The 16415-nt window shown below is 50.7% G+C and overlaps 1 protein-coding gene and 1 pseudogene across 2 annotated transcripts in view; one reads left to right on the top strand and one right to left on the bottom strand.

Annotated features, from left to right (window-relative positions):
• The window catches only part of LOC147571032 (protein shisa-6-like), a 51268-nt pseudogene extending 42448 nt beyond the window's left edge, over positions 1–8820 (bottom strand). The window contains exon 1 of the transcript XR_015247779.1: positions 7959–8820. The product of XR_015247779.1 is annotated as a protein shisa-6-like (transcript). The remainder of the gene's footprint in view (positions 1–7958) is intronic.
• LOC147571030 (transport and Golgi organization protein 1 homolog) overlaps positions 1–16415 on the top strand; it is a 494441-nt gene that overhangs the window by 371874 nt on the left and 106152 nt on the right. The gene's annotated exons all lie outside the window — the stretch shown is intronic.

The following is a 16415-nucleotide window of genomic DNA, read 5'->3' as shown; positions in this document are numbered from 1 at the left end:
TGATGCCATGAGTGCTATTATTGTGGTGGGAGAAGGCACAGCCCACTTTGACACACCCCAAGGATCCTGGAGAGACTCGCCTGTCTCCCTCACTTGACCTGGCCCCATGCAACACCCCCAATCTAAGTGTACCCTGTCTCTACCCTGTGTCCCTGTCCCTGTGGCCACCCTACCCTGGCCACTCTCTGGAATCCAGGCCTGGGCACAACCCTCAGTAAGGCACTGACATGGGGCACATGCCCAGCACAGGGTTGGAACCAGGAAAACGCCCCCCTCCATGACAACTTAGATGGGACAGGTCATACCAGGGTCTGTGCACCCCTTCTTCTTGTAGTGGCCTCCATTACAGTGCCAGAGCTGTCCTGGAGTGTGTGTGTGTGTGTGTGTGTGTGTGTGTGTGTGTGTGTGTGTAATCTGCAACATGCACCTGTGAGTCGGAGTTCTGTGTCTGTGGCTATACTGACTGTGGACATAAATTTCCTGTTATTTGGTTGTTTTCATGTTTTCTGATGAGGTTTTGGGGTGACAGTGGGTTCATGGGGAAAGAATTCTTGAAGTCATCTTTGGTGCAAAAAAGGTGATTTCATTAAAGCATGGGGACAGGACCAGTGGCCCTGGCTGAAGAGCGGCCCAGGCACCATGAGGAGAGACTAGTTCTATACTATGGAGCTGGGAAGAGGTCAAGTCCAGGGGAAGCTTCCAATGAGACTTTCATACGCTAAAGAAGATTCCCAAGAAAAAAAAAGAAAAAAAAAAAAAGAATACTCCCAGGATACTGGCTGCCTAGCTATTGTCAAACTAGGGTTGTTTGCCCTCTAGCAAAGCATTAGCAGTAAGACAGAGGGAGAGATGTTTCATTCTGCTGGCCTCAAGCCAATGGGCTGCAGGTTATAAGGAAATTTAGTTCTACCTGCCATTTCTTTCTGCCTTAGTTTCCTACATCACTATGGAGGGATGATGCTGGGGCTCTAGGAAACCAAGTCCAGAGGTTTCTGGAGATTACGATGGCCTTTTTCTCATGATTTACTAAGATATTTGTAAATAGATGGAGACAAGCCCTGCAGGACTATGATCTCTAGCAGTTAACCACTTGGGATTTTTTTTTCCTTTTGCTTTGTTCTTGGGCAGCCAGGAGTGCCCAAGGGCTATTACACATATCCCACCTGGGGGTGGGGGCTGGGGTTTGAGGCCTGGCAGCTTGCTTTATGCTCCCTCATCATTTTCCTCTTGTGTTTATCTGTATGCATGTGTATCTGTATCTGTGTCTCTGAATGAGCATATATCTGCTGTGCAAATCTCTGTGTCTGTGACTGTATTACCCGTATCTCTCGGGTACATGTGTCCCTGTGGGAGTATCTGTGCGTATCTGTGTTTCATGTCTGTGAGTGTATTGGCTGTATGTGTGAATTTGCTGACACTTTGGGTGTTTCTGACCACAACTGTGTATGTGTGTTTTCTGTGTGCCCAGTGTGTGTAGGGTTTGCTTCATGGGAGTGTTGCACAGGTCCCTGAGGATTATTCTACCCGTTTTATGGAGCTAAAAAACTGTTCAAGGTCACCCGGCGCATCACTGCAGGAACTGAGGCACAAACCTGAGTGTCTCTGAAATCAGAGTTCAGCCTCCTTCTTCACTCTGTGCTGTAAGCAGAGTCTGAAACTCAAGGAGGCTGCAGGAAAGGGAATGTTTGAGGTAAAGAAAGCCGCTCCAAACCTGATTTGCCTTTTTCACTTCTAAATAGGTTCTTCATCATGAGTTTCAGGGGGTCCCTGGACCCCTCGGGAGTTGAGTGGAAATTTTGTTTGTGCATTTTTCTTGAGCAAGAAGCCATAGCTTTCACCACTTTCTCTAAGGCGTCCCCCCCAGAATTCCATGTTATTCAGGCTGTCAAGAGGTTCACAAAGTAGGTTATCAGGACAGCTACCATGAACTTGGTCAGCGCTACTCTCTGCAAATCCCCTGGGCTTCCCCGGAGTGCTGAAATTCCTGAAAACCCAGCCCAAAAGCCAAGGATGCTTTTCCCCAAGGCAGCCCTTCCCAGGACATGCAACTGAGATGAGAGTTCTTAAGAGGCCTCCTCCATATCTGGGAAAATCAGTCATCAAAGAAGAGTCCACTCACTCTACGCACCACATAACAGGATTCGGCATAAGGACAGGAAATCTGAGAACTCCTGTGTATGGTCTTTAGTCATTAAAGTGAGGAATCGACGCAATATGTGTATGGATGCTGGCACCCTCACTTGACATGCCCACGTCAGACAGTGAGAATCGGGAAGCTCAGACCAAGAACGGTGACTGGCACCGGCACCATCATTGGGGTATGCTGCCCATATTACAGCTATGTGCCCCCCGAGAGGAGATACGCAGACACATTATCTAGGGATAGCGAGGCTAACCATCACTGAGCAGGCACATGGCTTAAACCACCCCTCCCCACCCCATAACACAACCGCAGGCTGAAGAAAACACTGAGAGAGGAAGCACAAGAAAACAATTGCGTCCACTCTCCCCTTCTCTTCAACAGCTAGCTTGTCACAAGGTTACAAACAATGATGTTCTATTCAGATCAAAGCAAAGTCAGCCAAGAATAATCAAAAGTCTCCTGTAAAATATTCAAAATATGGACTGTTTATTAATGGTAAGTTTCTTCCTCAACACGTATCATGCTTTGATGGTAGCTAATGATTGCATGACGTCGTTGCCCTTACAAATTTTAAAATAATATTTACTGCACCTTCAGCTCAGTTTAAAATTTGTATTTATGTATGCTTTATAATGTACCTAATAACTGTTCACTGGTACACGCACATACTTACTAGTACAACAAATGTGTACGGATTAGGGTACATACGAAAAAAACATCTGAAAATACGTGTCCATAAAGCTTCATAAATAAGACCATGGAAATCACCAACTATGTGCTGTAAACCAAAAAATTCCCAAGGATTTGCCATCTCTTTGGGGCACACAGTTTGGGTGCTTCTCAAATGATGTGCATTCACGCTACCTAGGCTCCTTGATAAAATGCAGATTCTATTTCAGTAAGTCTGAGGCGGGGCATAAGATTCTTCCACTCAAACTCCCAGGTCATGAAAATGAGGCTGCTCCACAGGACACACTCTGAGTAGTAAGTTCCTAAAATAACTATAATGGTAACTATTAAGTGCCCACTTGACTGGGCCACGGGGTGCCCAAATATTTGGTCAAAGGTCATTCTGGATGCGTCTGAGAATGGGTGTTTGGATGAGATGAACACTGACATTCAACAGACTGAGTAGATGGCCTTCCATCACTCGGGTGGGCCTCGTCTAATCAGTTGAAGGCACGCACAGACCAAAAGGCCCATGCTTTTGGGGCCGACCAGCACTAAGGGAACTGGGTGGGGGTGGAGACGGAGGAGAACCTGAGAGCTTCCTAAAGAGGGAAGTCACCCCCGGGAGGCAACCAACAGCTTCCTTGGGAAAATGCACGTCTGGTGTTGTCGGTTCTACCAATTTCTCAAGAGAAGTCAGAAATTGGGATTTCTATGTGAAATCTCCTTGGTTCTAAGTTGGGTTTCAAACACAATACATGACAGACACTGAAGAAATTTTCACAGCCCAGATGCAGTGAGCCTTGACTGGATCCGAGTTTGGAAGCCCAAGCTCCAGAGGACATTTCTGGCTTGACCAGGAGAATGTTACCGTGATTGGCTATTTGATGGTATTAGAGTTTCTGTCCTTCTTCTTGAGTGCGATCCTGGCATTGTGTTGTGTGGGAGAATGTCCTTGTTCTCAGGCGATCCACGCTGAAGTATTTAGGGAGAAAGGGAGAGGGCAAATGAAAATACAGAGTGGGTGCTAAAGCAGATATGACAAGATACTCATAATTGCGTGGCCTAGATTAGTAACTCTCAACTGGGGGTGATTCTACCCCCAGATGACATGTGGCTATGACTGAGGACATTTTTTTTTTAACTCACAGCTGGGTTGTAAGGGGGGTGCTACTGGCACCTAGTGGGGGGAGTCGAAGCAGGCTGCCAGACACCCTACGATGCACAGAACAGCCCCCCACAACCGAGAATGGGCCGGCCCCAATGGCAGTCGTACCGGGAGTGAAAAACCCTAAAGACATTTTTATCCTTCTTTCAAGTTTTGTCTTTTGTATGTGTAAAATGTTTCACAGTAAAAAGAGAGAGAGAGAGAGAGAGAGAGAGAGAGAGAGAGAGAGAAACTTAAAAATAAGAATACATAAATAGTGGTGCCTGGGTGGCTCAGTTGGTTGGGCCTCTGACTTCAGCCTAGGTCATGATCTCTCCGTTCCCGGGTTCGAGCCCTGTGTTGGGCTCCGTGCTGACAGCTCAGAGCTTGGAGCCTGTTTCAGATTCTGTGTGTGTGTCTGTCTCTCTCTCTCTCTCTCTCTCTCTCTCTCTCTCTCTCTCTGCCCCTGCCCTGCTCATGCTCTGTCTCTCTCTCTCTCTCTCAAAAAGAAATACACATTAAAAAATTTTTTTGAGAAACAATACATAAATAGCAATACCTTGCAGACCAAACAAAACATGTCTGCATGGTTGGGTAACCACAGCCGGCCACTGTTTGCAGTCACTTGTTCCGATACATATGACAGGATGTAACGCTACTGTGGCTGGTGAATGAGGGTCTCTGAAGTTCTTCCTATATCTTGGGCAAGACCCCCGCCGCTCCTGGAATTAGAGACTTTCTCCTGTTTTCAGGTCCCAGTCGGCCCAGAAGGGAGCAGCCGACATGCCCAGGATTCTGGGTCTGAAAACCAACATCACGGAGGTCTCTTCTAGGATGCCTCAAGTGCACAGGTCACGAGGAGCAGTTCGTGATGTGGGGCTGCTTTCCGATGAAATGAGAATGAACCCTTCATCTCAGTGACCCGCACAGCCAGCCCAAGACAAAATAAATTAAGAGGCTGTGGCTGAGATGGTAATTTCACCCGGAAGCTCTCAGGTAGCTGGGTGTATGCCACCCGGGTACCCCCTGACCTGTGGCTGGGACTTGAAATGGTTAATTGCATACACAGGGCACCATGCATGGTTAATTGCATACACAGGGCACCATGCATTTCGACGGTCCTGGGGGCAGCCCCCAGCACCACAAATACACAAAGCAGAAATATGTGCAGAAAACACACAAACAAATGCAAATAAGAGAGTGGCATTGGATTTAATGCATCCATCTCCAAGAGTGTAAAATAGTCCCAAACTCAAGAACAGTCTTCCTTAACATGTAGGCCACTTTTGAGGAGCCATTCAGGGAGGCTGCCACATGCGGATTTCTGGGGCTCATCCCAGACCTTTGCTGACCCGGAATCTTTCCCTTTCTGGACAGAACACAAGAATATGCATTCTAGGAAGCTGCCCACCCCCACCCAATGCTCACTCAAACTGAAAACACACTTGAAATCAGGGGGCTGGGGACTGCAGTTTTATAACTAACTGGGTGACCTTGGAGAAGCCACCCAACCTGAGCCATGATTTTGTCATCTATAAGTGGGAACTAATAGCACCTGTCTCCTAAGGTGGTCATGCACACTAAAGGAGTGTTTACACACACATGCACTCAAGTACACACACACACACACACACACACACACACACACACACACACACACCCTCTAGTGCAGTGCCTGGCAAATGTTCTTTCCTTTTCCATAATAGTAACTGGCCACACACTGGAAAGCCTAGAGAGCTTTACAGAAGTACACAGACTCAGCAACCCTAGAGATTGTGATCTAAATTGCCTAGGGTGGGCCCCTAGCAAGAGGGTTGTTTTGTTTTGTTTTGTTTTGTTAAAGCACTCCAGGTGGTCCTAAACAGCAGCTGGGGTTGTAAACCACACCTGGGAAACTGCCAATAAAAATCAACCATCCTTTCTCTTCAAGAGAATGTACTTCCATGGCATTCTGGAATTTCCAAACTGTGTACCCGGAGAGACTTGTGTCCAGGCTCTTTCAGAGGTGTGGATGCCCCGATATTCAACACCCAACCAGCGCTCTGGTGGTCCCTGAAGAAGTGGCTGCAACCAACTAAGCCGGGGGGATTCTTTCTCCAGACAGAGCTGCAAGGTGGCAAGACAGGAATAAGATTCCCTCCTGAGCCCTGAGGTCTGCGGTGGAGCTCTGTCTCAACAGGAATACCCAGATCACACAGAGCCTGAAGATCACACATCGCCTTCCCCCTCTGCAGGCCAAAGGGAGCCGCCCACCCTTAGCTCAGCTCCCACCTTCCCACCTCCCCTTGTCCTGCCTTTCCTACCCTCCTTCACCCCCCACCCAAACACCCAGGAGGGCTCCTGGAAGCGCTGGTTTGCAAGGGAAAGGCTCAGTGGATACTTCAGCAGAGGAATTAATAGGAATCTGCCAGGCAGCCTACCTATCCCTGGGGGACTCTCTCCCTACCAAGGCGACACCCATCGTCCTGCCTCCATATTCTTCCTTCGCCTTAACACAGACCCCAGGAACCTACAGGGACTGGCAGGGACTGTGGGGAAGTGAAACTCCTGCCTGTGGGGCTGGCGACAGGGCATCTTGGAGGTGCAGGAGGTGGGCGGGGCCAGCGCCTTACTCTCTCACTTGGTCAGAGTTTCCTGAATCCTCTCCAAGCTAACTTTTGTGCTTCAAGACCCCAACATCCACCCACACCTCCCTGCTGACCCAAACCAAGAGGAATTTCCTCACCTCTTGCCCCAAATCCCTACCCTCTGGGGGGAAAAAATCATCGGATACTTTGCGTATAAACAGAAAATAATTACTAGTGAGGTGGTCATGTTCCTTCGCCTATTTTGGGTGGGTCGCTTTGTTCAGGTTTTTAGGGCAGGCGCACCGAGTTCCTGCATCCACACGAGCACACATGGGCCCCACCAGAGGTGTGGGGAGGGTGTGTGTCTGTGTTTAGGGGGCGGGGGGGACACGTGGCGACCCAGCTGCCCACACTCGGCAAGATCCAGCTAGCTAGGGCCCAGCCATCCAGCTGTTCCAAGACCGCCAGTCGCTCTCCAACCCCGCCCGCCCAGACCTCCTGCCAACCCTGGCCTGCATCGCGTCTGGGGGCCGCTTCCCGGTGGCTGCCCTCTCTGCCTCCAAAGTTACTGGGTTGTGCGAATCAATTTAGACACTTTTTAAAAGGCAAAAAGAAAATCGCTCCATTAATCCCCAAATGCCTTCTCCCATCTGCTGCAACTCGCCATCACTAGGACTTGCATAATGAAAGTTGACGGAAAGTTGAGGAATCAGTGGGGCAGGAGGGAGGCTCCCGCCCTTGGAGTCCTCGCCAACCCCTGCAAGGGGCGCAGCTCGGGGCGGAGGCCCTGGCCCCCAGCAGGGAGAAATGGCGACAGCGGAAAGCGGGCAGGGGTCCTGGTGGCTGGGAGGCAACCAAGGTCCCAATTTCAGGAACCTAACAGCTCAGGGAGAGAGAGAAGAGGCCGCTCCAGGCAAGGCTTTTGTTCTCGCCCTCCCCTCTCTCTCTCCACCTCCCTCGCTTCTTTTTCGCGACCCTTACGAGTTGCAGGCGGCACACACTGCTTCCCTCCCTCACACGTGCCGCCCTTCCTTTTCGGGCCGCCTGCCCTGTTTACCTAGAAGCTGGCATCTGGAATCCGAGAGGTAGACCCTTCGCCAAAACCCAAGACTCCGGGGCCCTGAGCTCCCGGCCTGTGTGTGTCTCAGATCCGCTTGAATCCTAGGTGGGAAAGGGCAGCGAGACGGTGAGGGGTGGTGCAGAGACCACCCCCTACATACACACACGCGCTCAAGTCCACACCTGTGCGGAGCCCAGCGCCCCTTCTCCGCGCCTGGAGCCGAAATTGGCTGCCCAGGCGATCTCCGCCAGCGGACATGGGGGTTGGGGGGGGGGGGAGCGCCATTGCCCAAGGAAAGGTGGAGAGGGAAGAGGAGGGAGAGCGGCGCGTGGAGGGGAGGCGACGGAGTTGGGTGGAGGGGAGGCAGCCTACCTGGACTTGGCTTCCTTTGCCTCCGGTGCGCTTTCTCCAGCCCCAGCTTGGTGAGGATGCCTACAAGCGTGACGGCCAGCACCCCGCACATGATGTAAAGGATCCGGTTGGTCTTGTCCTTCGTGGGGGTGGTGCAGGGGGCCGTCCTTGCGCCCGGGGGGCTTGCGGGTGTTGAGCCACAGCGGAATGTCCGAGTTGGTGCAGGTGCTCTGGTTCAGTCGCCGCTTCTTAAAATGTGCAGCAGAGCCGCAAGTCACAAGTCCCTCAGCAGAAGATGAAGTCGCCCGAGGAACAATTGAATGGCTGGTCCCACTGGTCCCTGATACCGAAGTAGCCGCGGCAGAAGTTCGGCGTGGGCGCTCGGGTAGGGGACGCGTCCCAGACCCCCGCGCCCTCGCTGGCCTCTTCCGAGGCGGTCCCCAGAGCGGCTGCACGCCCCCCTCCCCGCGCCAGCACTACCACGGAGCCCAGCTGAACCAGCTGCCCGTGCCCCGCTCGCTCCTGCGCCCAGCACACGCGGGCGCACAGCTCGGTGTGGAAGCTGCTGAGGAGCAGCCGGAGGACGCTACGAATCATGTCTCCCAGCCTGGGCTCCGCCGGCCGCCTGCCTCTCCAGGCGCGGCGGAAGCTGCCGAGGCTGTTGCCGGGGGCTGCGAGCCGCCTCCAGCCGCACAGGCAGGGAGAGGCGCGGAGCTCTCGCTGGTGGGCGGCCCCGGCGCTGGGCTCAGCCCGCTTTCGCCTCCCGGGCGCCGCGCGCAGCGCGCCTAAGGGGAGGGGCCAGGCGGGGAGGAGCGCGCCTGGCCGGGCTGGGGGAGGACGAGTGGGGGCAAGCGCTGGGTGCACGTCCGGCCCCCTACAGGGAGAGGCGGAGGCCGGAGAGCAGCGGAGAGTGTGCCTCGCCTAGGCCGGCGGCTCCGGACTAGCCGCCCTGCGCCCGCTCTCAGGATCCCTCTCAGCTCTCCAGCTTGCTAAGTCCCCAGGAGAGAGCCAAGCAACGCTTTTGGTATGAAGAGAGGCCAGGAGGAATGGCGGAGGGGGGAGGGGGGAACGAGGGGTGGAAAGGTCGCGAGCTCCCGAGAGGCGGGGGCGGGGAAGAGGTGAGTCGGCAGGGCTGGCGGGAGCGAGTTGAGGGGCGGGGGTGCAGAGCTGAGCTAGGCTAGCGGGCGGGGAGAGGGGAGCGTCGGCAGCCTCTGGGGCTGAAGGCACCGCTCGGGTTTTCCAGCAGGTGGAGTATGGCTGCGGGACCTCTCGCGCCCTCTCTGGGAGGGAGGCGCGGCTCAGACCTGTTCCGGGCGAAGAGGCGGCTCAGCCCCTGGCTTTTTCAGGCGTGAGTGCGCAGGAGCTGCGGTTCGAATCTGCCCTCCAGGGAAGGGGGGATTCACAGGGGCTAGGTAGGGACAGACTAAGTGGCTTCCACTCCAAGGCAAACTGAGACACAGTCTGATCAGGATCGCCCCTCCATGGTGCCTGGGCCGTCTCGCCCTTCCCTTCCCCGACTGAGCCCTCTAGCCAGGCGCGCGTCCGGGGTGGTTCTACTCCCTGGGACTTGCCTAGGACCAAGACTGAGCTGGGAAGGCGCGGTGGCAAGCCACTGGCCCCAGGGTAAGGACCCCCGGGAGAGGGCCCTGGGAGGAACTGAAGTCAAAGAAGCCCAGGGGGTAGGAAGAGGCAGCAGACCAGGCCCAGGCAGGGGCACATCCCAAGTTCCTGAAGGTCTTTCCTTGGGACTCTCCCAGGCCCCAGGACCTGCCACTTGTGTCCTTCTAAGACCTCGCGGGGGCCTTCCCTGCGTTCTACAGGAGGGCACACCGCACGCCCAGATCCAGTGCAGCGCAAGGCCTGGACACCTAGCCTCAGCCACCCTCCCGCATCTGGAGCTCGCGCGTGGGTCTCTGGAGTCGGCTGGCCCCTTGCTCACGGAGCCCCCCAGACATCCTCACCGGATGTGGTGCAGTCCGGCCTTGCTTCCTGGGCTTCCAGCCTCTGGTCCTTGCCCTTCAGCATTTCCAAATCTGCCCTCTCCACTCAGGTGATTCCAGCTGGAATCAGTTGGCCCTCTCTCATTTATCCCACTTCTTTCCTCTGCTTGAGTTTGACTCCAATAGCCCCCAAAACAGGATTTGCACCAAAGCTGCTACACTGAATTTAGATCTCCACATGCCCCTGTGTTGTTTTTTGTTTTTTGTTTTTTTTCATTGCATTAACTAAGTATACACCTTGCAGTCACCTGGGCGGTTTGCAGGGAAATGATGTCTCCTCCACCCTCCCCTCCACTGGGCTTCAGTCAGGGGCTTCTCCGGGCATTTTCAAAGCACCCAAAAGTTGGGCCACCAATAAAATGGCATAGTGGGTTCTCTTTAACCGAAAAAGCATGGTGGGGAGGTGGTTACTGAACTCCTTTGCAAGTTTTCTCAAAATGACAGGGAGTTTGGCTCACTGTGCCTTCTCTTGGAAGAATGTCACCTCCTGTCTTCTGAAAGACTAGCATAGAATGACTCTGTTCCAGCAAAAAATGAACCAAGCCGACACTGACCCAGCATATCCAGGAGTATGCCAGCCCTCTGAGACTCACTGAATCGTGGGCTGTATTATGTCCCAAACCCACCTGGACAAGGTGTGAGATTGTTTAGTCTAAATGCATCAGAGCCATCGGAACGAGGTTCCCAAAAGATGGCAGTGTGGCATGTGGGTCGACCCACACCCACCACCACTGTGTGAGCCTCTACAAACACAAGCATTGGGGTGTGAGAACTAATGACGGCTGACATCTGATGCCTACAATATACCCACTAAGCTTGTCTTTTCTAAAGTCATCTCTTCACAGATGCTCAAAGCATATGTAGCATCTCGCAGACAATCTGGGAATAGTTGCTAAACCACTGGAGTGACTGATCTCCTGTAACTCTATCTCTAGGTGATAACTACGAGGCCCACACAACAGAAGGAGGGGCTGAGGCCCAAAGTGATTAAACCAGATGCCCACAGTACCGCAGCAAGGGATGCTACACAGTTGGCTTTTGACCCAAGAAATGTGACTCCAGGGTCTGTGTTGTAACCGCTGCAGATAGTGCCTGCCTAAAATAGGCCTCCAGACTCCCTGTCCATCTGACATTACATTATGTATTTGGTTTTTGCCTATCTCCGCACATTGAACGGTAAACTCCACGGCAGAAAGGGGCCTTCACTCCTGCAGCATCTCCCAGCACCTACAGCAGCAAGAAGCATGAGAAACACCCAAAAACTATTTACAGGCTGTTTTGAAGAACTTACTAAACTCTTATGCAAGACCTTTGGTGTGAAACGAAGGGAGGAAAGAAATGCATACAACAGGGACAAACAATGGAGTTTCTGCTGTCAGGACCACACAGAGGGATCGGGATATTTCTAGGCACTAAATCAGAATTGGAAAGGACCCTTCCAGCAGGCCTGCCTAGGTCCAAGAGGCTGAGGCTCAGAGAGGTTAAGGTCTTTGTCCCAAGGTTACATGGTCAGCAAGTGGGAAAGCCAGGGCTGGGTGCAGAATGCCAGACTCCTAACCTCTGCTTTCCTGCCTGCCCACCCCCACTGCACCCCACCGAGCAGCTGGCACCTCCCAGCAAGCATCAGGGCTGGGAGCCTAGGACAAGGGCCTGGTAGGAGGATAGGTCACAGACACCTTCCCGCCAGAGTTGGGGTTGTTCAGACACATTTAAATTCGATTTTAAACAAGAGAGACAGAACAAAACAAACAAACAGAAAAAAACACCTTCGTGAAAAGAGACAAAATCTAGACAGAAAAGTCCATTTTAGAATCTGTCTCCGATCTCTGTAAAATATTGCCTGTCACCAGAATATTTGAGTCCAGTCCTCAGGGGAGATTCACTCTGGCTGCTATTCCAGGCTTTACTTAACAGAGACTGCCCCCTGATTGTCACAAGGAGAGTGCAGGGAGCCTGCTTGGGAAAGAAGCCAACCTGATAGAAGGACCCTTTGTGGCTTATTTGCCAGATCCCAAACTTTAAACCTGCTATCCCTGTGAACGTCAACCAAACCCAATTCCCTTGCTGTTCCCGCCTGGAACATTGCCCACACCCGTTTCCCAAGCCTTTGAAAAATATGTACAAGAGGGGGAGAATCAGGTTCATTTTCCTCTCTAAAGGAAGAGAGCCACTTTCCTCTGGGTATGTCAACTCAGTAAATAGAGTCACTGCCTCCTAATAGAAGTGTGATTATTGACAACATGTCCCCATTTAGAACATGTGGTTGAGAAAGCATTTCCGTAAGGGTTCCCGGTGGGGAGGGGTGCGGTGTGTGTGTGTGTGTGTGTGTGTGTGTGTGTGTGTGAAGGGATGGTGGTGGTTATTCACTTCCTAATTGAGACACCTGTCAAGTTCATAGAAGATGAAAAATCATCATCAAAGACCACCCCCACCACTACCCAAATGAATTCCTGCAAATGTGCTGAAATTAACATGCAGCTCTTCAGGAAAGTGCTTTGTATGAAATAGATGATGACATTATTATTTACAACACAGGCACTTTTAGTATCTAAGGAAGAATCTCGTTGGCTCTAGGCTTCATTATGTTAGTCTGCAGCACAATTTGCCAGGAACCTGCAACCATACTCCCCAGGTATTAAGGGGAAGGAGCGATGTTACAAAGGAGGTTTACTCACCAGGACTCGGAGCCCACGTCAGTCTATATGCAACTCCACAAATTAGACTCTCTGTGTCGTGGTCCTCACCGGAAGGCATTGATTCTTAATAGTCCTCATCGGGTGACTGTTAGGGTTTCAAAAAGGTTTCTTAGCAACTGTTAGCCTTGCGAAAAAAGAAAAGAGATGGCACACAAGCTGTTGGTTGGAAACCTTAAGAGCTGCCTGGGGGCTGGGGGAGATCAAAACTGGACTCCCAAATGCAGAGGGTAAGGAGAGACCAAAGGAGGAGGCAGACGTCTCCAGATGGGTGCATGGTGGGGGTGATAAGCAAGGGAACTTACAAGGCCTGCCCTGGGCCCTGCAAGGCAAGTGGATCTCTCCACCTGCCTGCCAGAATCTTACAAGTTTATATTACACACAACCCGCAATAGGGGTCAGTAGTATATCGTCCAGATGGTCTCAGCAGCACTTTGCTCTCTCAGGGCTGCATCCTTGAAGCAGACTCCTCGTGCCAGAACAGTGTTTGGAATATACATTGCAAGGACAGGGGAGGGGGTGATGAGCCTCCGATTGCCCACTGCCAGCCCAGGGGTCAACTGAAGGTCATGTCCCCTGGATGACTTTCTCCAACAGAAGCCAAAATGTGGCCAGCACCTTGCCGTGCTGGGGCAACACGCTGGTTTGATACATTTTATTCTCTTGTTCTGAAAAGAGAAAGGAAACTACAAGACAAGTGAAGTGGGTCTCAATTTTGGCTCCCCCAGACTACAAGTAGTAGGTGAGGTGATTTTTGGTGGTACCCAAACATGTTTTGTAAATAATTTTATATTTATGTTAATATGTGTCAGAAAAAATTAATGACACATCAAACACTTGGCTTCAGGAGAAAAACATTTAAGGTGCACATCAATTTAAAGTCCATTTAAGAAGAAGAATAAATACATTATAGTATTTATTAATAAAGTAAAAATGCAGAAAATAAGATGAAGTGTCTTGTGTTTAGGAAACGTGGGTTTTGGTATGAGGACAGGGTTTCTCAGTTTCAATGCTATCGACATTTTATTTTTTTTTTAATGTTTATGTATTTATTTTTGAGTGTGAGACAGAGTGTGAGCAGAGCAGGGACAGAGAGAGAGAGAGAGAGAGAGGAAGACACGGAATCTGAAGCAGACTCCAGCCTCTGAGCTGTCAGCCCTGACCCAGATGAGTGGCTCAAACTCGCGGACCGTGAGAACATGACCTGAGCCAAAGTCAGTAGCTTAACTGGCTGAGCCACCCAGGTGCCCCAATGCTATTGACGTTTTGGAGTGGATCATTCTGTGATGGGGGGAGCTGATGTGGGGGGCTGTCCTGTGCATCGTAGAAGGTTCAGCGGCATCTCTGGACTCTACCCACTAGATGCCAGTAGCACCTCCCAGTTGCCACAACCAAACACAGGTGATGAGCAGACATTGCAAACAATTGAGAACCGCCCCATGTTTAAATCCTAGTTCTTTCTGTATGAGGTTTATGACCTCAAATGAGTCGCTTAACCTCTCTAAGCCTCAGTTTCCCCACCTATAAGATGTGGATATGAATGGGTCTTTCCCGAGACACCTGGGTGACTCTTTCGGTTAAGCCTCTCGGACTCTTGATTTTAGCTCAGATCATGATCTCATGGTTGGTGAGTTCAAGCCCCATGTTGGGCTCCACGCTGACACCAAGGAGCCTGCTTGGAATTCATTCTCTCCCTCTGCCCCTCCCCCATGCGTTGCTTGCTCTCTCTGTCTCTCTCAATAAATAAATAGATGAATAAATAAATAAATAAATAAATAAATAAATAAATAAATAAATACTTTAAAAAAAGAATGGTGCTTTCCCCAGGAATCTTACAAACACTCCATATCTTGCATAGAGTGCTTAGCACAGTGAAATGGAACTTTGGCAGTGCTTAGTAAACAGTCATTCTTACGACAGGAAACCTGAAGGAGCCTAGCAGGTGGCAGGCACTGGGCTGAGTCCTGGGGAGACAGAAGGCTGAGACAACATCCTTGCTCTCCAGGATCTCAGATCTCCAGGACAAGATAGAATATAGAGGCAGGGCAAGCTTCCTGGGCATGCAGTCTGGACAGCCTTACAGCAACCCATGTTCAGGAGGGTCCCGTGCTTCGCCTGCTGCTCTGCCATTGTCGTGAAACTCTTAAATGATTTCTGAACACGGGGCCTCACCAATTCTGCAGCCAGTCCTCTATGTAGGGGATGCAACTCTGGCAAAATGAGAGGTCAAGCATTTGGGAACTTACAGGGCGATGTTTCACTCCGCCTACACAGGCAAAGGCGTCTCTTAAAGTGTTGACATCCAATCAGTCCTAGCTTACATGTATGTAAGCATTCTCAGCAATGTAGCAAGAAGAAGTATTTTTTAAGTAGGCTTTAGGCCTAGTGTGGAGTCCAATGCTGGTCTTGAACTCACAACCCTGAGATCAAGACCTGAGCTGAGATCAAGTTTAACCAACGGAGCCACCCAGGCACCCCACAGCAGGAAGAATTTTGGTAGATTCTCTTTAAAAATAGTTCTCGTGGTGCCTGGGTGATTCAGTCGGTTAAGTATCCAACTCCTGATCTCGGCTCAGGGTATGATCTCATAATTCCTGAGATCAAGCCCCACGTGGGGCTCTGAGCTGACAGTGTGGAGCCTGCTTGGGATTCTCTCTTTCCCTATCTTTCTGACCCCCCACCAAAATAAATAAATAAACTAAACAAAAATCCCAGGTAGGTGTCAAATGTCAGTCCCAAGAACAATACTGAAGTTTTCCATAGTTAAGTTTCCACTGGTCCATAGAAAGTTGAGAAAAATTATGGTTGATGAAATAGATATTCTATAAGCAACTCTTTTAAAGGTTGTATACTCTATTTGTGTAACAATCACACAAACTATGTTAGTCGTGTGTGTGTGTGTGTGTGTGTGTGTGTGTGTGTGTGTGTGTGTGTAAATATTTCTTACCGGGGTAAAATGGTAAACTTATCATGCCTAATTTTTGGTCATTTTACTATAGACGAATCCCAGAGTCTGGGATGACTAATGTAAGAACCTCACAGTAGGGTTTGTTCACAAGAAAAGTGGTAGTTTGAGGCAATTCTCTGAATAATTTAAGTCCCTCCAACTGTGCTGTGAAACCAAAATAGGTTTTAGGGTCATGCATTTTCCAGCTAGCTACATTGGCTAAAATGATGAGGTATATCCCCAGGAATTAGGTACAGCTGGATGCAAAGTACACAACTCCCCGGACCCACGTCTCTCTGCTCCAACAAATGCCTATAAATACAGATTGTATCAGAGAGTTTTTTCCATGTAACAAATCATCCCAACATTTAGTGGCTTAAAATAATAACTGCTTATTTAACTAACAGTTCCGTAGATTGGCAACTTAGGTTGGCCTCAACTGGATGGTTCCTCTGGTCTTGGTTGGACTCACTCATGCATTTGCTGCTAAACTGCCAGGTCACCAGGGTGCTGGTTGGTCTGGGACAGCCTTCTCTGTCCCATGAGATTTCTCATAAGCCATTAGGCTAGCCAAGGCTTTTTCACATGACGCCTGGGCAGGGTTCCTAGTCACTAAAATAAAGCACATGAGACGTATTGAGACCCAGGGTCAGCACAGGCACATCATCACTGTGCCACATTCTGTTGGCACAAAACAAGATACAAAGGCAGTTTATATTCAAGGAGAATATGGAAGAGCGGCAAGGTTGCATTGCAAAGGGACATGCGTGTGGTGCCTGGGTGGCTCAGTCAGTTAAGCATCCGACTTTTGATGTCAGCTTGGGGTATGATCTCACAG

Source organism: Puma concolor, unplaced genomic scaffold (genome assembly GCF_028749965.1).
Source record: "Puma concolor isolate L17-30 unplaced genomic scaffold, mPumCon1.1.hap2 unalloc_scaffold_7, whole genome shotgun sequence".
Lineage (NCBI taxonomy): Eukaryota > Metazoa > Chordata > Mammalia > Carnivora > Felidae > Puma > Puma concolor.
The sequence above is the reverse complement of the archived record's forward strand: the minus strand, read 5'-3'. Positions and strand labels throughout refer to the sequence as shown.